Source organism: Mixophyes fleayi, chromosome 2 (assembly GCF_038048845.1).
Source record: "Mixophyes fleayi isolate aMixFle1 chromosome 2, aMixFle1.hap1, whole genome shotgun sequence".
Lineage (NCBI taxonomy): Eukaryota > Metazoa > Chordata > Amphibia > Anura > Limnodynastidae > Mixophyes > Mixophyes fleayi.
In genome coordinates, this window is record NC_134403.1 from 304,604,736 (window position 1) to 304,631,328 (window position 26,593).

Here is a 26,593-nt window from a genome sequence, read left to right on the forward strand (position 1 = left end):
TCTGTCTGCCTGTCTGTCTGTGTGTATGTATGTTAGGGAAGTTAGACTGTAAGCTCCAATGGGGCAGGGACTGATGTGAGTGAGTTCTCTGTGCAGTGTGGCGGAATCAGTGGCGCTATATAAGTAAATGGTTATGATGATGATGAAAACAGTGAGATGTGTGTGTAAAAAGAAAAAGTCTGACTAGAATGCAAAAACAATTCTTTATGATACAAAGGCTAATAAGCGTGATGAGTTTGGTGTAACCTAAACTGCCAATGTCAGTCTATTTTTGGCATTTCTATGTATATTTTTTCACATACTGCCTTTTATTAATCCACAGCTCATGATGCCAGTGTATTTTGTTGTGCAAAATTCTCTTTCTGAATTCCCCAAAAACTGGCTTTTTATGCACATAGTTTGTCCTTTAGTGTTATTACACACTAACTGCTACTGGAGGCTAAAGTGCCTTGTGGTGCAACAGATTAAGTGTTGCAGAATCAAAACTGTAGTATAAGAAATGTGGCTAAACACAAAAGAGTTCAGTTAGGTATTCCCCGCCTCTTCAGCCAGTATAGTCGAGAAAAAGTTCAATTGCAAAAACTAATTTCATTTCCTGTCTTCTTTAAGATATTTTTTCCTCTCACTTGATGGTGAGATGACAATACTGTCTGAGAACCGAGTGACTTACAGAGTGGGTAAGCATTAACTAATGTTAATTTTTTCTGAATAGTTTTATTGTTATTTTCTAGTATTTCTATTTTGTTTAAGGTTTGATTTCCTCATTTACCGATATCTTATCTCGTACATGAATCTTTTCATATTTTGCTAAACAAAGCATTTTTGTAAGTTGATTGCTGAAGTTTGTTATTTGTATGCTTTGCTTTCAGTACTGATGTGCTATTTTCTTTACTGTTTTAACAGCCTGTGGGTGTTCATTCAGTTTTTAATTTAAACAACCAAAATGTTAATATGTTTTGTATAGTAAAAGTAGATTTGGGTTTGCATTGCCACTACACACATCAGCAATGAACTCAATGGTCTGTCTTTTGGTCCTAATAATCCCTTTCCCTCTTTGTACCTCTTCTGAGTCTCTAAAAATGGTCAGTTTGTCTTGTACATATTTACTAGCATCTAGCCTGTATATGCTATTTTGTTTTGTAGTGTTTGTAGCTGTTTATAATAATGTGTATCCAAAATATCAGCAAGAATTGTTATTGTCTGATTGTTAATACAATAAAAAGTGGTTCTTTTTTATAATACATCTTATAGGTCCATTTGGTTTTAAATCTAGAAAGTTATGCATGAGAAAAAACATTCAGAAATTTACAGCAGATACACACTTATGATAATGCACTAAGAGTATGCAGACACTAGGAAACAGGCACTGAAAACCAAACACAGGGGCATGTCGATATTAACCTATATAATGTTATAAAATAGACTGATATAGAGATTGAAATTGGGTTACGGATATTTAGGGCAAAAGTATGAATGTCTCTCAAGAAGAGAGACAACTAGAAAAGAAAGCACTAACAAGGCATTCTCAGTACAATACAAACATTGTGCAGAGGATTAAAAAACACCCTGCGCTTAGGTTGGCTTATCTTGTAGCAAATTGAAAATGTCTCAGGTAGCAGGGTGTGGGGTACAGCAAAGGGTAGGGCATTCATCTAATAAAATATATTATGTTGATGCAACAGTCTAGTCGTTTCTACCTTACTCGTATAGATAATAATTCTTAAATTTAGATTCATACTTGCCTAGTCTCCCGGAAAGTCTGGGAGGCTCCTGACTTTCAGGGTGCCCTCTCTAACTCCCGGAAGAAACCACCCTCCCACACCCTGATGCACTTTCTTCTGAAGTGGGCGTGGACTTGCACGAGGGTGAGAACTGCATTGTTGCCCAGCGAGGGATGGAGCTGTGATGATGCAAATTGCGTTGCCACCTCCCAGCACTTGTCCCTTGGACCTCCTAAATGGGAAGGTGAAAAATGTAGGCAAGTGTGGTTACATTATTGATCTCTAATAGCATACACAATTTGTATACACATGTTTATGGTAGTTTGTGTAATCAAGGAGAGGGATACCCTTTCAATGGCTGCCACACGATTATGCACACCACTGAAACAGCATTATATATCTTCAAGGAAAGTGTACAAAATTGAACAATAACATAGAGTAACAGAATTATTTTACATGTGTTTAACAAATGTTTTAACAATTTCTTCTTAAAATTTGAATTCACAAAGAGTTAATGTATTACCAACATGTGTAAGGTTAGAAATTCACTCTGGAAAAACAGGTCGAAGTAGCACCCTTTTTAACTGATGATTTTGTGAATATTGCGTAAAATATTCTTTAAAAGCATTGAAAATATGTATTTTTTATCCTTTTTTAAAAGTCTTTGTTAGAATTAGAATTATTAGTTAAAATGTGCCCCATTAGTAAGATATAACAATCAAACAATACCATAATTCAGTACTGCTGTGTCACAACCAGAATTTTATATAGTCTCACAATGCAAGAAATATCTCTTTAAGTTGGAATATAACGAAAGGCTGATCAATAAAATGTGTTCAACGAAGAAACTGGTTGCTATGATAGGTTTATAAAGTATGTGTAATGATCACTAGTTCATTTGATAAGATTATAAGATTTGTATTATTTTCACTGGTCTCTATGGTAGAATTATAAAATATATCTTATCATCATTGGTTACAATGATAAGATTATAACATTTATACTATTATTACTGGTTGTTATGATTGTAATATATGTATTGTTATTGTTGGTTGCTGTTATATTTTTTATAAAAATTTTGTTAATGTATTAAAATAACTTAATAAGTAGATTATTGTGTTTAATACACTATTAAGATAATACATAACATTTTGCAAATACATAAACAACAAAGAAACTAGATAAAGAGATTTAGAGATTGTATATATTGCCCGTAGAGTGTTATTTCTAATTGTAGCGATAAGAATTGGAATTATGGAGCAAAAGGCTCCACTTCCAGGTTCTGTCCCGGCTGTCCCAGTTGCGCATGCCTGACCGATGGTTAGCTCATGCAACCACTCTGGATAGGTAGGATAGAAGGATCATACAAGTTCCCTCTATATTGTCTGATAAATCTTTACAAAGCTAACTGCTGCAAATCCCATATTCAGAGGGCATTAGCTATAGAGACAAGCTCTGAAAAGCTAAATTTAATTGGACAGGATCACCGTTTCCGTAGAGGACTATTAGCCTATTATTTAGTTGTACTTTGGTTTGCGTTAGACCTTTGATGAATGCCTAAGGTTTCCTACATTTGACAAATTCACGTAGAAACAACAGTTTCTTTATGCTTTTTAGAAAAATAGTTTAATAAATGGGCCCTTTCATAGTATAGGAGATAGAGGGAATGACACAGGGAATGTGAAGTAATATGTGGGAGATGGAATGGTTTTTGCAGCATGGTGGCACAGTGGCTATGATTACTGATAGACAGCACCTGGGTACCAGTTTGTTCTGTGTGGGGTTTGTATCTTTGTCTGTGTTTGCATGAGTTCCCTCTGGATTCTTCAGTTTCCTCCAGTAGTCTGAAAAGATGCTGGATAGGTTAATTAGATGGACTGATGATGATGATGATATAGGGAAAGAGGGGCTGACATGAGATAGAAGCACATGGAACATTATGAGATGAGGATGGAACTATACAGGTGGGGGTTGAATGTAACCATGGGAGATCAGGTGATATGGGCAGTAAGGGAATGATGGAATCAGTGGTCGAAGTAGGGTGTATACGGTGGTATGCCATACCGCCACATCTCCTACTGCCTTCCTTGTAAAACTATCAAATGCCATACACGTACATTACATTTTCCATATCTTCACTTCTAAATTTTCATTTTGACCACTGGATAGAATTAGATGTTATTATAAAGAAGATTGCAGGATATAAGATGGCAATTTAATGATATGAGGGGGATATGTAACAATGGGAAGGGAATTGGAAAGATATGGAGTGGCGATTGAAAGATATGGGAGAGATGGAATAATGTAATAAAAGGATAGAGGCAGCATGGGAGGTAGGAGGAAAGTATAATTACATTAGTATCAGAAAAACTAGGAATGAGACAAGAGCAAAGAGAGGAGGTGGGACAAAAGGAACTGAGGGTGAATTACCCTATGCTCTCTTTTTGCAGGGAAATATGTGTTTTAAAAGCAGAGCAATGGGCCTCACCTTCACCTCTAAAGAGTAGTAAGCTTTAACCACATGTTATAGTCCTTTGAAATTGTTACAAGCCGCGGCGGTGCCCAGCCGCCGCGACCTCCTTACCTCCGCCCCGGCCATCGCTATGACGACCGGGACGTCACTTCCGGGGGCTCGTCCCGGCCGTTGCCTAGACAACGGTCGGGACGCTGAGAGAGAGTGAGAGCTCCGCGTCCCAGCAAAGGAGAACTGCTGGGCGCGTGCGCAGGCAAGCATGTGGGCTAATTAATGCAGGGCTGTAGTTACAGGTATTAGCCTGCAACGGTGGGTGTCTGACGGGGTCTAGCCCTGATTGGTCTGGAGCCAGATTGCTGATTAGTCCTCAGGGGTGCAGGCAAGCTCTGATTGGCCCATCTGTGTATTTAAGGCAATGAGGTCTGCTGCCTCATTGCCGGTTATAGCTTCTGTGCTCCAGTCTGCTGACCTGCTTGTTCCTGTTCCTGTATCCTGATACTGCTACTGATTTCCCGTGTATGACCCTTGGCTTTTGAATTGGACTTCGCTTGTGTTTCCTGTGACCCTGATCTCCGGCCTGTTTACCGTTTCTGCTATCTGCCTGTGACCCCTGACCTCAGCTTGTTTACCGATACTGTTGTCTGTTGCCGGCCCTTGACTTCTGCGTGGACCTCACTCCGCTTGCCTGGGTTCTCCCCAGCCGGTACACACTTCATGACCCTCTGTCAGTCTGCGGCCCAGTCTGTCCCCACCATCAGGGGCTCCAGTGAACACCTGATTGGCCGAGTAGATTCCGGGTTGTGTTGTGCCGGCTGGAGGGGTTCCTAACAGAAATAAATAGGATTTATGGTGTTACAGTTTAGCATCCCATAGGATGGCCCAAAATGTAGTGGCAGAGAAATATGTGGTTGAATTTATATACACATTTTTTTGTATGTTTGCAGGGAAATATTTGTTTTATATGAAGAACCTAGTTTATTTGCATCATACAATCTATGTGTTTTATATGCAGAGCCTAATTTATTTGTAGAACAAACAATACGTGTAGTTTTTAATTTAAATTTCGTGCCAGTGGGACAGTCCCATCTTTGGGGGACAGTTGTTGCTGTCCTGCTCAGTCAGGTGCTTGTAACTGCTTGAGCGACAGGGGTGGACTATTTACACTCTCTGGGCATCATCTAAGGAAGAGGGAAGGGAGATTTAGGTGGAAAAATTTGTTAGGTGATAGCCACAACCTTCACATTGCTGACCACAGCCTTCCTGTATGGCCACACCCATTCCAGTGCTAGCAATAGGCCTATCACATTTTTCAGCTCCAGGTCCCTGTGGCCCTTAATCTGACACTGTCGGTCTGCCCAAATCATGGCAAACCACAGGCCATGGTCACTTTTTTAGACACTGATTATGGGAACTATTGGCCGATATGGAGTTCCCCCCATTGTACTTTGCAATGAAGAAAAATGAAAAAATCTATACCAGCAAATGAATTTCTCTTAATTTTTGAAGTGCCTGTTAGATATTCATACTGCAGAAGCTTTTATTCTAGTTTTGTAGAAACCAGCAGTATATAAAATGCATACAAGTGTTACGTTAGTATATAGAAAATGATTATCAGGTTTGTATGCTTTACAGACAGTATGTTTTATGAATTAATGTAAAGAGTGATGGTGGACTGTATGCATACGATGTCACAATAGGTAATTTCACTAATAAATTGTATAAGTTGTTGCTGTTCCAGTGCATTAGAAATCAGCTCTGACATGTTACCCATCATGTAAACATGTTTTTAAACAGTTTACAATTTTTTTTATCTGAACTGGGTGAAAAGCTCCACAAATCTTTTCAAGTGTCACATATCCTCTACGTCAAATAAAATTGTCTGCTCTGCTAAAAAGAAAACCACTAAAGAGTATGTGTTTAACAAAATTACATTGTTAAATACATTCGCTAACTTATGTACACCTATGTTGTACATACTTAGGTTAGGTTTACCACATTTTTGAACTAGTCATGGAATATATTAACTCTGCCCTGCCTTACCTTACATAAAAGAATGCCCACTAATTATTGTTTCTTGCTTTTGGACTCAAATCCCGCTGTCTTTCCTCTACAAATCGTCCTACCTTAGGATCTGACTTTTTGAGCATATTTATTAGCTTGTTTCAACAAGACTACTTAGGTCATTAAATTCTTTCTGACTCATTTCATATCTGACTTATATCAGTCAATTATGTTTAACCTGCAGATGAAGCTGAAATTGCTACAGGGAACCGTTCATGGAACAATTTTGCCAATATCATCATCATCACCATTTATTTGCATAGCGCCACTAAATGCACAGCGCTGTACAGAAAACTCATTCACATCAGTCCCTGCACCATTGGAGCTTACAGTCTAAATTCCCTGACATATTATCCCAAATTATTGCCATCTATCTCTCATGGAAATAAGGACTCTACATGTAAACTTAGCCAGAGTGTATTGCTCAATGCAATAAACTGTAATCTGTTGGCAGAGCCGACCTTTTCAAATATGGGTCCCTGTTCAATATCCATTGCGGGCATACCTTTCTATTAACCTGTATTAATCCACCACTGCCTTCAGCTCATGCACCCCACCCCTGGTCCTCTCCCCTTCCCATCCTCTCTCCACTGTTCTCTACCCCCTTCTCCACAGTTCTCTCTGTGCTCCCTGGATGGTAGAGATGATATTCTCATGGTGCCTCCTGGCCCCCAGTTTACTTGTGCTCCCCCCCACCACCTGTTCCTTCCCAGTCAGTGTGTTCACCAATTGCAAGTGTGACACTAATCACCTGCTCTTTCTCCTTCAGTCATTGAATTTACCCCAGAGCAGTGACCAGTAAAAGAAATATGAGAGATACTTCTGCTCACTCTGCCAGTCAACGCCTTGCAAATAGGAAGCACAGCTGATTGTTGTCACACACTTCTCCTACAATTGCTGATTCAGAGAGCTGGTATATAGTGACTGGATGGGATTGTTTTTTGTGCATGGGAAGAGGGTAGGTCAGTGGTAGCACTTATAGCCCTGCAAATTAGGCTTTTTGACAAGGAAGTCAAATTTGGAAAATATCTAAAAAAAAATGTTCCCTTTAAATCCAAATGAATCTGTTTTTGAACATTGTACTGTATATAAAAATGATGGAAAACAAACATAGCAATTTTAGTGAACCAACAAATAAATAAAGCATGAAAGTGCCCTCAATCTTTTATTTCCTACCCCTTATTTTCAGACTGCCTTAATTTTAAGTACATAAGGTTCATTAAGCTAGTTTCATTTGTAATGGCCTTCTTTTAAAAGCTATTAATTCTATAAAATGGAAAACTATTGAAGATTTTATACAATGGTTTTTGCAATATTAAGATAATAATTTCTAATAATGTGGTATTAGTTTGTTATATACTAATCTTTATCTGTGTTCTAAATGATAAAACACCCAAATGACTGAGAATTGTTGCTCGAAGAACTGTTCAGATAAATAGTCAGGGCCAATGACAGCAGGCAAATCTCACGGTCTCATTTTCTTATTATGTAGCATGAGATGTAGTCACTGAGATAATGTTGTGGGCACTCTGGAAATACACCAGAACTAAATGCTTCATTGTTGCCACTAGTTATTTCTTAGTGTTAGTATTTCATGGAGAATAGGCAGTTCTGTCACCGCAATTCTTCAAATAATAGTTTGCTAGTAAAGATAGACAAAGTTTCAGCTGAATATTCGCCTCATTCTGCATTTTGCCCACACAATTCTGCATGTTACGCCAGAAGAACTCGGCCTTAAGTGTTCCCCATCCTACCCCAACCACACCACACACAGCAGAATACATTAACCATTGTCGTCCCAGCTCTGTTCTTAAACTATCATTTCTGCAAACCGCAATTTTACAAATGTGGTACGAAATAGCATTGTGAGAAATGGTCAAACAAAATTGAACCTTGAAGATTATATCGCCGAAACTCCAAATGACATGTTTTACTGCAAAATTTATGTGCTAGGTTTGCTGTTGAGCGCCACCACCTTTCTGACCATTCATGTCATCAACATGAGATAAAACAGGCATCTCAATGTTCATAGTTTCTAGGGAGAGTAATAATTTATTTTACAGGCCAGCTATAAGCCTCATATTCCCACACACACTCAATGCAATGGGTGGCAAACTGGCAATGTAATCTGTTCAAGACGAGACATAGGGGTTGGCAATGGTATTGGTGCAGGGGGCCTGGCAAGAATATCAGACCAAGGGACCTGTTGATAGGATTAGTGCAGGGAGGGGGTCTTCAGGGGAACCTGACCATGCGATCAATGCATTAAGCTCTAAAGCCCACACCTTGTGTTGTCCTTCACTCTATAAATCAGGGGTGTTCAATATTTTATGTCTGAGGGCCACATTGGGAGATTGTACTCATTGGAATGGGCCAAAACAAAATGTTAACTGCTGAAAAGGAAAAATATGTACAATTTATTCAGAGAAGATCCTATTTATTCAGTTATGCCAACAGTGCGAAAGTCTCCATGTAGATAGAAATATATGTGCTGCAAAGTGGGTGGGGTGGGGGGGGAGTGCCTCTAGAAGGGATATGGACATATCACGTAGGGGTGGTGGCCATGTTACAAGGGGACATGCAATGCGCCATCCCATTCTTGCCTCCAGCAAATTTCTTACTCCAAACCCCTCACTTATAGCACATATCTGCTCTAAGCCCATTCCTACGGTACATTTCTCCTCCCACGTTTTCAGGCCCGCTGTCTGCATTATTGTGATCACTCTATTTTCCTGTCCTGTGGTGACGCGGTGGCTCTCAGCCAGTGACAGCAAAACTTAATCTCATTCACGAGACTAAATTTCAGTGTACTGTACAGTGACAGTCTGGCAGTGAATCATGGTGCAGCAGAAACACTAAACTCCACATATTACATGAAGATCCCGATACTTCAGAATTCGTAGAATGGCCTGGGCACTCTACTCTAATTATCTTACAAATAGCACAAACCCCTCATATTACAGGAAGTCCAACAATGTCATTAGTAATAAACTTACGCACACTTCTAAACGCCCACACTTTCTTCACACAGTTATGTCTGTCTGACCATTACAACACATCTCATGTATATTAGAAATCCCAACAGTCCTTACATCCGCAAACCTACAAACTTATGCTGTAGTGCCTCAAACACTACACAGCACCCATCCCTCAATCAATGAAAAGCATCCATATGTAATGATTAGTCAGGGCTGCCATAAGAGGAGGTACAGAGAGTACAGCATTATGGGGCCCAACAGCAAAATGGAGCCCAACCAGCCCTGAGCCCAAATAAATTTATTAGTGGAGGGGGCCTGCACAGTGAATTAAAGGAGGTAGCGGTGCCATTTCTAGGCAGCAGCTGCTCCTGAGATGTGAGAGGTGGTGTGGAGAAAGACCTTTGTGTGTAATTAAGGATGTGGCAATGGGCCCCATTGTAGGCAGCATGTCTATCTCCACTCCCAAGATGTTGGGGCCCCACAGCTGCTGCCATTTGCTCCAGTCCCGGCCTCCCAGGTGTCTGGCTCCCAGACAGAGAGCTGCAACAAGGCAGAGGCTCCCTGCAGCATTGCGGATGTCATATAATTAATATCATCGCAGAGATGTCAATAGAGAGGAGCCAAAGGAGACAGCAAGAAGATGCAGAGAGGTAAGTTACTGGAAGGGTTAGATGGAACCAGGGATGGGGAGGTGACTGTATAGAATGGGGGTATAGAGAATAATTTAAAAATGAGGGTGGAGTGAGAGAAGGAACTAGAGGGGCCCTGTCTGTTACAATTGTACTGGGTTAATTTAAAAGAGACAAAGGTTGAACATAAGAGCACTCCAGTCCTTAGTCTTATGTTCAACCTTTGTCTCTTTAAATGAATCCTCATATGTTGAAAGAAGCACCCCCTCATATTTGGTACACATTAATCCGAAAATGTGATCAATGAGGATGGTCCATTACCTGGTGCGGAGCCAGGTCCCTTTGTTCCACATTTGTACTGGGCCCTGCAATTTCTGGTGGCAGCCCTGTGATTAGTTCAGGGGCGGGCTGGCCCGGGGGGCTGGGGAGCATCGGTCCCCCGGGCTGCTCAGTTTCAGCGCTGTTAGGGCCGGCCAGGAGGGCTGAAAAATCACCTGATTTTGACCCGCGGCCGCATCACATGACACGCGATGCGGCCGCATCGCGTGTCATGTGATGCGGCCGCCTGTGTGCCCCCCGGGCTGAAATATGCCAGCCCGCGCCTGGATTAGTCACTACCTTATTCTAAGCCCACTTCTCACCAACTGCACCATGACATGTAAAATACATTACACTTCAGTTATGATACCTCACCCCCTCTCATGTACACAAACAACCTTAACCATTGTGCCTGTTCTGTTTACCCTCCCATAGGATGTAAGCTCGCATGAGCAGGGCCCTCTTCCCTCCTGTCTCCATACCTGTTCTTCTGGTCCGCCTTTATTGCATTAGCCTGCCTGGAGTTTCTGAAGTATTGGTTTTTTCTGTTTATTGTTCTGTACTGTTTCACGCTGTATAGTCTACTGTTTGTACTGTGTGCGGCACTGCGGAAATCTTGTGGCGCCTAACAAATAAATGATAATAATAATAATAATTAAACTCTTATGCTGGTAAATATACATATTGCACATTTATTGGAAGTATTTGGCACAAGGAATATTATAGGTTTGTGATAGTATTAAAGTAAGTTACTGAGGAGTTCAATGGTCATACAAAACCATCATAAAAAGGTAATAATAGTCACAAATCTCACAGGTGACTTCAGATAGTTTTATACAGTAATTGCAATTACTATGTTGTTCTGCAACTACATTTTGTCATTACTCAACAATAATAATTTTGACAGTGCTATTCTCAGACAGGTCATATTTTGAAATTGCAAGGCCAATAGTAATATGTGAATTAGCCTTTTCCTCTCCAAATCACTTTAAAACTTCACAATATCCAAAATGCCAACTATATGGAGCATACATAACTCATATATATATATATATATATATATATATATATATATACATACATACATACACACTTTTTGCAGACTTATTTTGCACAGTTATGTTACAGTATGTTATGGCATTCTTTTATAATGAAAATACTTGTGATATTTATCTTGCGAATTGACTAGCCATGTGCTGCAAGAATAGCTACACACTATTCCCAGGGCTGCTATATCTATCTAATATATAAATGCTTAGTGGCGTCTGTCTGTCTGTGTGTGTGTGAAAAAAAACAAAACAAGTTGCAGCGCCACCTGCTGGGCAGAGTTATACACTGACCTACTAAATTCTTAGTGTGTGTGGGAAAAAAAATTCAAAAAGGGCTGAAATTTGGTAGGGCTCAAACTCATTTTCGTGAGGTCATTTTACCTCATGAACACACATTAAAAAGGCCGCTTGCGTCGGGAACTAACGCTCTTCCCCTGAGGAGGCCTGGGCTAGGTCCAAATGCATGACAAGAACCTTTTTAAGACCTTAAGTAGCTTGATTTGACTAGAATGCATGAGTATCATGCACAGGTTAACTTGTTATTATATATGTTCTCATGTGATATTTTTATATAGCTCCATAATAAATATCAATTTCATAGAAAGCTTGAATTCTACCCTGGATCTCTACATACACTTATTACCCTAAGTATTATGTTGGTATTAATAAAGCACATACTACTATAGTTTTGACACTTGTACTTCTGTGCTGCATGATTAAGCCAATGTGTTTAACAATATAACACTCGGGGTAAGCACATCCCCTCTTTATTACCACATAACTTGGCAGGCAACCACAACTACTGTTACTTTATTTTGTTTCTTCTTTCTTTGTTAAAACAAAGTTGCCACACTCTGGAAACTATTTAACCCTTAGCACTGTACAGAAACTGGGACATTTACATGTTGTAATCAAAAGGCAACAGAAAATTTGATACAGGAAAACCAGAACCCATTGAAGTGAGGGAACATTGGTTCATTGGAATAAATGCGGCTCCAATATATAAAATTCAGATATTATGCCATGTTAAAAAAACCAGATATCAATAAGCTTCAGTCATAAACAACATCATCAGGCTATGGTAAAACCTTTTCTTAATCAGAAAAATAAACAACAATAAGGGTTTGTTTACTAACATTGCAAGTGTAAAATCTGCACTGAACCACAGCAACCAATCAGCAGTGTATCTGTATAGTGCAAGGTAGACAAAAAAACAAGTGTTTGCTTGGTTGCTATAGTTTATAAAAAACAAAGTAACTATATTCAAGATCCAGATTAAATTTCTTGCAGGAATAGATCACCCTCAGATGCTAAAATTGTGTATTATAGAAAATTATATATATATATATATATATATATATATATATATATATATATAAATAAACAAATGCTTAAACTTATTGGGCCTGATTCATTAAGTAAAGTAGAGCAAAATAAAAGGAGTAACTTTGCACCTTGGCAAAACCATGTTGCTTTGGAGGGGGAGGTAAATTTAAAATGCGGGGACAGATTTATAGTTGGGGTTTGATAATGCAATGGACACATGCAAACATTTTTACATTGTGGCTGGTACTTAAAATAAACATATATACCTGCTGTACTGTACCAGGCATATACATACACACATGGGACCTGATTCATTAAGGAAAGTAAAGCAAAAAAAAGGAGTAACTTTTCACCTGGGCAAAATCATGTTGCGTTGAAAGGGGAGGTAAAATTAAAATGTGGGGACAGATTTATAGTTGGGGTAAGGCATGTCCTAGATCAACTTTAAATTTCAGTGTAAAAATAAATCTATCAAGTATTTCTGTGCTACATGAAAAAAACATCCAGTATTTTCCTTATGTGCAAAATAATAAACTCATTTCCACCCCTTACATTGTAACATGGTTTGTCCAGGAGAAAACTTACCTTTTTTTGCCTTACTTTCCTTAATGAATTTTTAAAATGTCTACAATAAAGCTGCAAAATGGTTGCTGGCAAATGAATGTCCATTCAGGCAAAAGTAGAAAGTAACTGCTAGTTCTGCCTGCTTAAAGTACTGGTTGTGGAACTTATTTATGTCTTACATAATGCATGCCTGTAATGGGACGCTAGGATTGTATTTATTTTCTATGCATTGCAAGTGTACATTTTAGGGTGCAAGGGGCAGACTGATGAGCTGTTTTCCTTTTGTGCTGCACTGTTTACCTTGTATTATAATACAAAACACACATATCCTCTAATTATGAGGTAAAATACTGCCTTACTCTTATTACAGTGCAAAATACTGCTTATTCTTATTATAATGTAGAAAAACTGCTTTCCTCCTATTAAAGCTTGAAACACTGCTTATTATGTATGATTAGAAATACTGTTTTCCTCCTGTTATAATGTGAAATACTGCTTTCCTGCTATTGACGTGTGCAGGAAATTGAAAAAAAATGTATTTCATACTTAAAATGTAGTTTGGGGTATTTACTGTGGTAAGCTAAACTACCATATAAGTTACCAGGAAAGTGATGTTACCATAATGCAGCTGGTCCTCACACCTCTAAAGCTACAGTGCTGCTCTCCTCTATGATGCATGATTGGGAAGTTCTAGCAGAGAAACAGCTTCGGACTGTTAAGGGAATCAGGGAATTGTTGGATTGGGGAATGACCAGGGAATACTCTGTCATATAACTTAACATAGTTTGAATGGGATTTTTCTTTAAAATGTTAAGCACTGCTTTCCTCTTCTTAAAGTATATAGCAAGAGGAATACATGTATTTGTGTTAAAAGACAACAATCATTATTTTTTTTATCTATGGCTGTACTATATTTGCTATTTGAAATTTTAGAAAATAGGGAGCAATTTATAAAATTATAAATAGTCTTCTTTATTAAAACCTGTTTTTGATGCAGAACTATTTTCACTAAAATGTTGATTCATGAAGCTACTCCCATTTTTAACAGTATTCAAAAATATGAGCAATGACCGTGTATGTCAGGTTATCAGAGATTAGCAGTCATTGTTTAGCCATACTTCTCTACTTTTGTAAAATCATATCAGGGAGATTGTGCACGGTGCCCTGTTGAATGGAACGTGCCATGCTCTGACAAAGGGGCGTGTCTAGCCCAACTGTGGATGCATCTAGTGCCTGTCCAGCACCACCAGGTGCAACCTACAGCACTGTGCGCTGTATGATGTATGGGTGGCACGGCGCTAGGATCTGTAAGTGTAGCAGGGCTGAAGGGAAGATTATTTTTCTTTTATTATCAATTTTTTACAACATCAATGGTAACTAAGCAGCTAAGTAGTGAAATTACTGTCACCCTGATTGATAAATAATAAGATCTTCCATGCAGAAAAATGGGAGCACAATTGCTTGAGATCACTGGTTAAATAAATAGAGCAGAGCAAAGCAAAATCTTTTATTGCATTGAAAGGACTTGATAAATACATGTCTAATAAAGCAATAAAGTAAATAAATAATAGAACAATGAAGGATCACTCGAATACAAGCCTTGCTCTGACCCACTTCAGTCAGACCCTCATTCTTCTTCCTTTTCATCGATATATGCATATACTGGCTAGTGCACCTATAGTAGCCCAGACTCGCATTATCACACATGCACATACACAAGCCGGTGATCACAGTGGTGATCCTGGAGGTTAGCTTACCTTCTCGGAGAAGTCTCCCAATATAATCTCATTGGAAACTCTAGAGAAAAATATATTATACTAAGTGTACAAGAAAACCTGTCCCTGTTTATGGAGAGCAGTGGACTTTTCTAGCAGTATGGGAGGCAAAGCAGAGATGCGGGAGTATTGTGAGTGTGGGAGATCTCCCAATATTCCAGAAGTCCGCCAGACATTCCAAGAGAGTAAGCAATTATGGGCCTGAATCATTAAGGAATGTTAATACTGACACGTGCTATATTTTGCGTAATATTGCTCTGCGCATGCCCAGAACCGGATCATACCCCAGTGAACGCAGCAACATCCAATTAATCACAGAGCACAAAGTACCCTTATTACAGTCTATGATTTTATGGGCAGAACGGGGAGGGGAATGGGCGTAAGCACACAGTTAATGTACAGTAAAGTCGTGGCAGGCTGGAGAGAACATAGTAACGTCCAATTCAAGCTTTGGGCATCTCAAAGGTACTCTATTTAGAAGCTTTAACAGCACAATTAGTCTTGTTTGTTTCATTGAACTTTTCCTTCATCATCAATAATCTTTATTCACCCCCACTTATCAGCAATTCTTATATTAACACCCTCATCCTGATTTTATCATTCAGTCTTTCACACTTTCCATCACTCATATGCACCACTTTACTACTCTGGAGGGGAACTGATCATATAACAGTTCCTCTCTCTGCACTTAGCATGGTGCTGATGCTTGATCAGAGAGGAACTGATCTGTTCCCCTCTGAGCAAGTTTAACTTTTGGCACTCCAGAATTCCGTACTACAAGCACAGCACTGGCTGATTTTCATGCAGCACACAAATACTTGATAGCTTTATTTGTACACTGAAATTTAAAGTTAATCTAGGACATGCCCTACCCCAACTATAAATCTGTCCCCACATTTTCAATTTACCTCCCCCTCCAACGCATCATGGTTTTGCCCAGGTGAAAAGTTACTCCTTTTTTTTGCTTTACTTTCCTTAATGAATCAGGCCCCATGTGTGTATGTGTATGCCTGGTACAGTACAGCGGATATATATGTTTATTTTAAGTACCAGCCACAATCACAATGTAAAAATGTTTGTATGTGTCGATTGCATTATCAATTTATGTGCCTAGATGCGATGTGGCTAGTTAATTATTTGTAATAAGTATAAAGAAAAAAGTCATACTTTGCAATTGAACGCTTTATGTGGGTAAACAAGCATTGCTCTAACAGTGACATATATAACAAGATACTTGATATTCTATGTTCCTAGGGATTAGCAATAGCGCAACTGATTAATACATTAATTAACCTATATAGGTGACATATAACTTATTTAGAATATATTGAGGCAAAAGTAAATACTGTACTTTTATTAATGTATTTTAAGCATTTTATTTAACCTTTCATTAAATATTTGTGAATCGTTTTGCCAAGAAAAAGAAATAAAATCCTGATATAGAGAAATGTTCTGTCAATCCAACAGCTGCAGATCAGTTCATCACAAACAGATTTTGTTATACTTTCTCATTTGTCTTAATTTGATCACTTTGTTAATCTGTTAGGCAAATGTGCATCTAATAAAACTAAAGCGGACTGTGCATTATTCCACTCACTCAACCAGACAGACCTTTTTTCTTCATTTCAAAAAATAATTTCCTCAAGCCACATCCAAGAACCAGGACAAGACAGTACCTATTTTCAATGCCTGTACCTTATGTTTCTTTTTTTAACTAAACCGCTCAATCGCCATTTATACACATTCCTTTTAGAATGCTGTTTAAGAGAATGGGCATAGTATGACCATATATAATATGTCAAAGCACTTCAGATACACTAAAAAAAATCCACCTAGATGTAGCCTAAAATTTATTCTTACAAGCTGTTTGGTTTACACCTATAAATCAGCTTTTGTCTACTGAGAAACTCATAGCTAGGGGTCTTTTATTACTAATAAACCTGTTTGTCATGATCTTTTGTGTCAATTTAAGGACTCCTAAGTGAATATCCTCATCCTAATATGGTGTCTAGACACTACTGTTAATTTAGATATGCTCAGGCTCGGTATCCAGAGAGCCGAATATACCCGAACTTAGGTGATCCGAGTACCGAGCCTGCTCGGTACCTTAGTGCTTTTTTTTTTTTATTCCTTTTTATGCTCCAACGGAGGGTGCGAGGGAGGGCGGATCCCTATTTTTCTTTTCTGCCACTGCCACTACTGTGTGCCAGTGTGTCCTAGATGTGCTATGAACTGCCGTGTGTTTGTGTCATTGCTCTGTCGCTTAGCATCCAGCCACGCTGCTGCAGTATTTGTCCGAAAGTGTATGAAAATAATATTGTGACCTGTGAGGTGGTCAAAATTGACTGCAAATGACTTGAAATTAGTGTTATTGAGGTTAATAATAATGTAGGAACAAAAAAAAGAGCAAAATTATGTGAGTTTAGCATATTTTAGAATTTTTTCTGAAAAATCCAAAACCAAAACACACGAGGGCGGTTTTGCCAAAACCAAAACACGAAGCTAATCCAGATCCAAAACCAAAACCAGTTCACAGGGGTCAGTGAGTATCTCTACCTTTAATGCTCTGATCATGGTGACATTCTGTAGGGGACCAACCTTTGAAAGAGTCCATGGTGCGGGATCCACAACAATACTATCATGTCACAATATTTATAAATATAGAAAACTACTCATTGAGTTTAAATAGCAGTAGCACAATATGGAACTACACAAAATTTTCGTCAACTCTCCCCCTGTAATCAGTTAACTATCCTCCGCCTTACAGTTTATTGAGCCTAATGGCAGATGTTAGTTGTTCTGGGCTGCCAATACAAGTTGTAATTTTTGTAACAAAACCAGCAGCACATTTTACAATTGTACAATAGAAAAGCAAATAACATCAAAGAAAATTAGGTATTATTGAAATATAAAACCTCACAAAGAATCCTTTTCAAATACCACTTTATAAATAAGGCAAATATTTAGTTGTTCTTTTGCACTAGCTTTGCACCATTGCCCCTTAAATATGCCCTTAAATATTATCCATAAAAAAACAAATAATACATAAAATAATAAATAAATATATATATTTATTTATTTATATATATATAATAAATTATTAATTAATAAAATGTAATCAACATTTCAGATTAATATACCATACAACCTTACTTGATATACTGTATGTAGAATCAGTATTAATAGTTGTATTAGTATTTTTTCCAAAATAAGAATAAGGATGTTTACCTGATGAGTTATACATTATTGTATAACTCTTAACTACAGCAAGAAAGCCAAAGTATACATGATCACACATGCACACATCCATTTTTATACACTGTATGTACTGTCTTGCTAAGCCACTCTTTGTATTTTGTAATCAAAGCACAAGACATCCTGTTTTTTTCTTCAACAACCCATGAAAAATTACTGTCACACATACAGCTGCCACAAGTTCCTAATTATTTTCCATTTCCAAGTTTACCATGTGCAGATAAATTTACCCAGTGCAAAGATTTTTTTTACTAACGTATTTGAAATGATAACGTTTTAACAGCAATTTCATTTATTTTAAAGGGCCTTTGATGGAAATCCATTCTCCTGGTGACAAGAACAGAAGCAAATGAACAAAACTAAACTAAAGGTACTTGTCACTGATTGAGTTATACCATGACAAAGTATATATTAGTACTAATAGTATATTAGTACTAATAGTAATCATATTTTTGTGTGCTGAAAACTCAATGATGATAAAAACGTTGTCCTCTGATCTAGCATAAATAGTTACTGGCCGGGTAATTTGTTTATTGCTGCAAGGCAATGACTTGGGTGGGATAAGTTCAGACTTTCATACAAACATGACAAGATACAATGAACAACTTCTAAGTGATTTACTAAGTAGACAAAGTAGTTGCGAAATTTTGTGAGACAAAAAAGTTAATTATCTGCTACAATATACAGTGATAGATTAAGGACAGGCCACAGAAATCTGGACCTGAAAGGGTCATGCCCTTTGTTAGAGGCAGCGCCGTACCGCTAGTGGAGTGTGTTACCGCCACTGAGAGAATGTGTGGTCAGCATTGTGGAGGTCATAAAATTATTTGAAGATAGGTGTTTGGTAGAATATATTTTTGTGTATTAAATATGGTTTCCAGACACTATGGTATAGTATATAGTATAACTCCGTTTCGTTTTTAGCAATTTTGCTGATCTGTTTTTTTGGTTGCTTTACAACATAAAGAGATCTTGTTCCATTGTGAGACTATGTGAATTCTAGTTTCGATGCAGCAAGTAAGAATTAGGTTGCTGATAAATTTTTAAACATTATTAATGGGCAACTTGATAATGGTTTCCTAAAATTGGGAAACCGCCCGTGGTCATAGAGCTGCATGTACCGTCTGCCATATTGACCCTACCTCCATTGCCATGTACTCTCTGAAACCGGCAATTATTATTTTTTTTTAATACAGTGCTTCTAATTCTGAAAGGCCTGGTGTGCCAGCTCCACCAGCCCCTATGTTAATCCAGCCCCAACAAACTACTAAGAATATGTGTATAAGTTTCACTTTTAAAACATGAAGACAAACATTTCCAGTTATTATATAAGGTGAGGGGTTGACATTTTCCACCTGCACATCTCCTTTTGTCTCACACTAATGCAAGTTCATTTCTTCTACAAAACCAGAAGTGGGTGATGGACTCTGGCAGCCGCTTTCATACATTATGATTTGTATAGAACCCTGTTGTGGTTAATATCGGGGAAAAAAAATCTCTGCATGTTCAAAAGACGCTGCACTTTTTCTATGTTCTTTTGCAAGTACATTATACAATATTTCTCATTTACTATACCAAAAAAATGACAACGCAAAGAAACAGCCACGCCCTTGTATATAAAACCATAAATTAACAAATATACTGAGTTTCAGCTTCAACTTTTTTTTTAATTGTTTTTAAAAATGGCATCTTGCAACAATATCTAAAGTAAAATAAATAGACATATATATTGTGCATGCTAATGCACTGAATGCAAAGCAGATACCAAGCAGATATTGCACATACTATTTATGGCTATACTTATGCAATAAGTGTTTGTATTTTATATCTTTCAATGGTCCTTGGTTTTGTAGGACAGTTACAATTTTTGGGGACCAAAAATTTCTGTTCTGATATAAAAGGTTGTACGGCTTGGTGATGAATGGGTGGGTACATCAGGCATGTTGGGTGGATCAGGTTGGTCATCTTATTTGTACTGATTTTTAAATTATGAATATGTGAGGTATGGAATAGGAATAAGGAGAAAGAGAGAAAAATAGAATAATCACAGAGTAGTCAATCTAGTCATGACTTGTGATCAGTTACTTAAACTAGTAATGTGGATAGGCCACTTAATTGGTAACAATTGTGCCATGGGGCCCAAACTTGCCAATATTATGGATCCCTAATAAGAAAGTTTGCCACTTGGTATTCAAGGAGATGTGTTCAACTTCATGAATGGTTTTGGTAGATTAACAGTAATGATGATCTCCAGTTGTGGGTCATAGGGACTCCTGTGGCCACTGATCAAATTTAAACCAACTGGACACCATGTACTCCAAAGTCATTGGGACTGAATAGCAGTAACCAATTTCTTTCAGGAAGAGATCTATAATCATTTTCCTCACCTAGTCCCAAATTGCCACTAGTTAGAGCACTTGAATATTGCGTACAGTTTTAGGCATGTCAGGATATAAAATAACTCAAAAGGGGTCAGAAAAATGCAAACTCACTAATAAGGGAAATGGAATGGTCAAATAATAGGTTACAAAATCTAGGTCTGTTAACTTCTGGAAAAAAAAGACACCTTAAAGGTAACCTGACTTGTATAAATACTTCCAAGGTCAATACAAAGATTTATTTAATGCATTTATTACACCAATAACTATGCAGTGGACATGGGTTATTTATTTGTGAATGGAAGAAAGAAGTTTCACCATCAGCATAGTAAGAGGTTCTGTACTGTAAGGATGATTATGCTGTGGAATTTCTTACCACATGTTGGAGTGAAGGCAAATTCATGAACAAAATAAAAAAATGGATTTGGGTGTATTTCAAGAAATGATATCAGAAGCTACAATCAGTAGAAGACATAATAGGGGTGGTTGACTCAGAGAATTTATCATTTTTGCTCATTCTGTCTATTGTTAGATGTCAGCTGTGCTACATCTCAAAACATGGTAGGTCCTGAGATCCTTACAAACTACTATAGTTTAATAATGGCTTCTCTCAATTGTTTTGTTCAAGAAGCATAATAATGATATGGAGCCTCCAGCTCAGACTCTGCGGGAGATTTCCCCAAGTAGGATTCATCAAAGGTTGTAGATTCACTGCAATTAATTGTTGTTTCAAATGGCATGGAATATAATATCTTCATTTTGTTATCCCATGTCACGAGTTGTCTTACACTGAAGAGATCTTTGATGCAGTAGACTCAAATACTGAAGCTAGAATCTGGTTTCCATATTTTTATTCCAGAAGGCAATGCACTGTTCTGTCATAAAGAGGTTTATGCGGACCTTAAAGACCATAGGCCCAGTGAAGTTCTACATCCATTTACAGCAAGTGTATGTAGCAATATATGCAGCAAGAGACAGCATAATATTTTGGGGTCCATGAATAGTAAGGGTCCAAAATAATTTGAGCCAAACAATGGTTTTTCATGTCTCATTTAAATGTAGCAAAAACAGTGGAACATAAAGGCTTTTTTAATGCTGTGTTGGGCAACCCAATATACTTCTGGGCCTGCATGTGTGCCCCTACAACCTTCAAAAGAGCAGCACATTACCCTTAATTTCAAGAATGAAAAAACAGTCTGACCACACCCACATCAAGTATTTCAAAATGCCCCCATATGCCCCTCACTTTCTCCAAAATTTTACTACATGCCACCCAAATCCACACATTTGCTCCAAAACAGACCCACATATCCTCAGAACCCCAGCTGTCACAAAATGTCCCCATATGCAATAAGACCTTTCCACATGCCCCCAACATGCCACTCTGACCTCCTCACATGCCCCTCAGAATTCCCCATATGCCCCTCAAACCTCCCCACTTAATTCCCCAGACATCAGCACATGCCCATCAGACCTCCCCACATGCCCATCAGACCTCCCCACATGCCCATCAGACCCACCACACATGCATCTCAGGCCTCCCTCATATGCCCTTTACATACCCATCAGACCTTGCCCAGATGCCTATTAGACACCCCCCAGATGCCCTTTAGACCTCCCCATATGTCTCTCATACCTCTCCCACTTGTTTTTACTTTTATAGCTGTAGCCTGCAGGGGATGGAGGTAGAGCGCACTGCACTCTTTTCTCTTCCTCTGTTATGCTGTATGACCACCCTGTGTTGTGCAGAGGTAGTCATGTGATGTGAAAATCAGCTGCTTCAGTTCATTCTTATTCTCTATTTTACAATGAAGGGTTATACACCTTTATGGCTTAAATACTGAACACTTGGTGGTCACTGTTGCTAGCCTTTAGAGGATTGAAAAGGGAGGAGTGTTCACTATCGTAAAAGACGGCATCTGATTAGCTGTGAACTGCTCATCTTTTGCTACCTTCTACAGCACTGAGCACTCTTCTTCTATAATCCTTTAAGGGTCATTCAGTGAAAGACAAGTATTCAACCTTTGCACAATGTAGGTGTACACATCCTTTAATGCTGTGCAGCCACCACTCAACACAACAGTCTTATAGTGCATGTTTTTAACACCCACGGATACCTCAAATACCTCATCCATAGTAGCAAAAGGGTACTGCAACCCCTTGAATATATCTTGAAAAAATGCAACAGTCCAATATTTTTGTGCTACCGCATTATTAATTATTTTTTTATGTTTTGCTTTTAAACTACAGTCAGGTAATGTCTTAAATAAATCATGAGAGTGAGAGGACTTTGGAATTGTGGTTATTGCATGTAGTTTACATTTGACTGTTTCTACTATATTGGTAAAAATGCACCTAGAATTGTACATACCCATATAAAGTGCTCATAGAAGGTGCAGAAGGCATCCCACTGAACATAGAGGCTGAGACCTAGGGGTAAATGTATCAAGCTGCGGTTGGGCATTTTCATTGATTTTCTGAGGTGAGTTTAAACTCGCTGATGTTTTAAAGTGCGAGTTTATTGAAAATCGCCATTAAAGTGATTTTATCAAAACCGCCATTCCCAAAATCGCTACTAATTGCAGTCCTGACGTTTTGCTACTCTAGCAATACAAGCTGCCATATTTATGAGGCTACGATTTTGCAAACTCGCCTGAGACTGATGTGAAAATCGCCAACTTTGACACGGTGCTTTGTATAGGTGAGATTAGCAAACACATCAGCTTTCCACTGCTTGTGAATGTTAACATAACAGTAGGCACAATACAAATTTTAAGTATGAGGGTAATCATGATTTCTTGTTTAGAGGGGCAAAAATTATTATTAATTATCATACGGAGGTGTGACAACACTTAATATTTCCAGATGGGGACACCACTTAAAGTACATAGTTGTGGCACTACGAGTGGCAGCTACAAACAGTGTTTAGGGCTAGCTGGATACTATATAGAACTATGTAGGCAGCATTTTTCCTGTCAGCAGATAAACCACTTTGATACAGCCTTCCATTGCTGTTTTTCTGCTGCCCTAAAAGCTTGTGTGTGTAACCCCTCACAGTTATGGAAACATTTTTTAACCCCTGCAGTTGCCATAATTTTGACAGGCAAACTCGTATGTTACATACCATTAGGTTCAAAATTATTGGCAAAATTAGTCACAAACAGTATTTAGGCTGAGGGGCCGCCCTTTTGTACATTCATATTTGCCAACATTCTTGCCAACATACTTCAATAGTGGTTGGCTGCTCTTACAGTATAGTTACTATAACGTACAGTACCTGTCCTCTGTCTTTTGTTCCCGGGGCCCTACTTCATCTTAGTCCTTCCTGTGCTCCATTGTTAGTCATTTTTGGGGCAGACTCTCTATATTTCTGTTTGGTTTGAAAGTTGTGATCTGAGGGTCACGTAACCTGATTGAATTGCTCTAAAGTATTTAAATTCTGGCTAGATGCTATAACAATAAGGGTGGATCTTTTGTATCTAGTGGTAGATCAAGCCCTGACAATGATACATATGGTAGACAGAAACCAGTGTAATATATACTGTTGTGTCTGTAATGTGTTCTGCAAACTTCCAGGTAGGTCCCCCGGACTCCCGGGAGAGTATTACAGCCATTTAGATCCAAAATGCCGCGATTCTCAGGGAATCGCGGCATTTGGCCCCGCCCCACGCTGTTAAATGACGCAGTTGCATCATTACATCACGGGGTGGGTCCAAAATGGCATGATTTGCGTGGCCCTGCCCCCAAAACACCCCCCTCCCCGAGGCATCTCCTGGACGACGACTTGAGAAAGTCAGCAAGTATGACTATGTCTGGGTGTACACCAAGCCAATTTGTGTTAACCATGATTTTTACCGTTACTTATCGCAGTAATAATAAAAAGATCTGTTTAATGTTCTCAGTTTATGAATACAATCTCATTGAGACAGCTAAGACTTGGGGATACTGGCCCATAGTGGGCAGGGATAAGTTACCACTTCTCCAAGCTAATCTCAGGGGATCTGCAAATGTATGATCTGGCTAATAAATAAAATAAAGTAAAATAAATTCTTAAAAAAATTAGATAGTAATATGAAAGATTTAAAAAAAAATTAAAAAAATTATTGTTTTCAAAGAATAAAGCATTTTTTCAGTGACTTAATTCAGAATGAGGATTGCAGCGGAACATGTACCCCCACGATCCTTATTAAATCGGCTTCAATGTGCTTTGCTTTACGTGGGGAAGTTATCGCCAGTGAGACCAGTTTCACTGACTATTGGGCTTTTCACCTTATACAAAATAAAAAACTATATAAAAAATATATATATAGCTCTGAAATTGTTGTAGCCTGTTACCGAGCAGAGAGACAGCTGAATACAACCCAGTAAGAGAGCAAACAATAACTTTATTACATACACTCTTTTAGAGTGTGATGTGTAGAACACACATGAAAGCCCTGTAGATGTGGAGCTTATTTTTAATAATAATATATTTTTCTTTTTGGGCAATACATTTGTACATGCAAGATTAAGATTATGATATTTCCAGTGCAATTAAGGCACAGATTGTGGTAATAAAAATGAATACTTAATTTGAAACCAGTCTGATGAGCCAGGAAGGAGTGTAAAGAGCAGACAGGCTGCAGAGATCGTGCAAGATAACTAATAATATAACAACAGTGTAGGGAAGTAATGAGAGTCAACTTTGAGCATGTATATATTGTATATATGTCTCCTGTTTGGTTCTCACCCTTTGTTTACATTCAGCAAGAAATTGGTATTTCCCCATGATCATGTGCCTTAAAAAAAGATTTTTTGTTAACCTTTGGTTTATTTACATATATAGGAAAATAACTAAATCACTATACATAGGAAAATAACTAAATAACCATACAATATGTAATCTTATCATCATCTGTACATAAAGATTTCATGTCAGCACTGACAAGCTTATGTGGCAGTTGATCTGTAGCAACATCCTGGTGTATTTTCACAATTCCTGTCTAAGTACTGGTTTCCTTTACATTACTGACACTTCTAGGTAGGGTAATAAAACATATTTGAGACCTGTAATCAGTTTTACAGCAGAAACATAAAGCTTTATGAGGATAAATAAAACAAATCTAAAATAACATTTGCAGGATCAGTCAGTTTTTTAATAGGAGTATATTAAACATGATAAACTTAAGTTCCATTCCAAACTGATTATTATTCTTAGATAATACTATTGTTCATATAGATTTTTATAGATACTGTTATTTGATAGATAGCATTAAATATTACTATTACTATTTGTCCTTATGTGATTTTTAATATATTTTCAATCCGTAAAAGAACATTTATTAAGAATTTATTGTGTTCTGAATAACTTAATGCAGTTTAAATCGCTGGTAAAATACATTTTCTACCAGTGATATTTTTCTGATGTTCCTCCTCTTCAGTATACTGCTAGCTAACTGTTTATGAAAATAGTTTTTTCATAAGTTTAACCTCTAGATAATTTTCACACTTCTTATGTTTTATGTTTTGTCTAACAAGAAAGGCACACAGGGTGTTAAGTGAGAAACTGGCAACACAGACATACAGGATAGAAGGGAAAAGATAACACAAAATAAACAACATACATAAACAGGATGAAAGCACAAATTAAAACAAATGTATACATATTTTAAGTCAATGGGTAAACATAAATAAACACATTGGACCCAATTCATCAAGGCACAGATCTGTCAATACTGAGCGTATCATATGCAAAAACACTCTGCACATGCTCAGAACTGAGAGATACGTCCATGAATGCAGCCCTGTTCGCTGCGTCTACGGACGCAAAGGACCCTTACTACAGTGTATGAATTTAGTGGTGGAAGGGGTTGTGACTGCAGAGGAACCAAGTAGGGAATGCGCAATAAAGGCGTTTATTTGCAGATACGTGTGATTTAAGCTCCTGCACACATAGAAGTTCACATCATCTGCATATGTAAATCCTGCGCTAACCCAGGGTCTAGTCTAAGTTTTAGCTGCTAGTTGTGAACAAACCCAGCGGCACACCCATGTCAGCTAATGGAAGTTAGAACTATTCTCCAGCAT

At 38.1% G+C, this 26,593-nt stretch overlaps 1 long non-coding RNA gene across 1 annotated transcript; it reads left to right on the forward strand.

The window, feature by feature from the left end:
- The first annotated feature begins 539 nt into the window (after positions 1-539).
- On the forward strand, positions 540-18,520 carry LOC142140436 (uncharacterized). Its single transcript, XR_012688477.1, has 2 exons — positions 540-677; positions 18,453-18,520. It is a non-coding gene; the product is annotated as an uncharacterized LOC142140436 (long non-coding RNA).
- Positions 18,521-26,593: the final 8,073 nt, after the last annotated feature.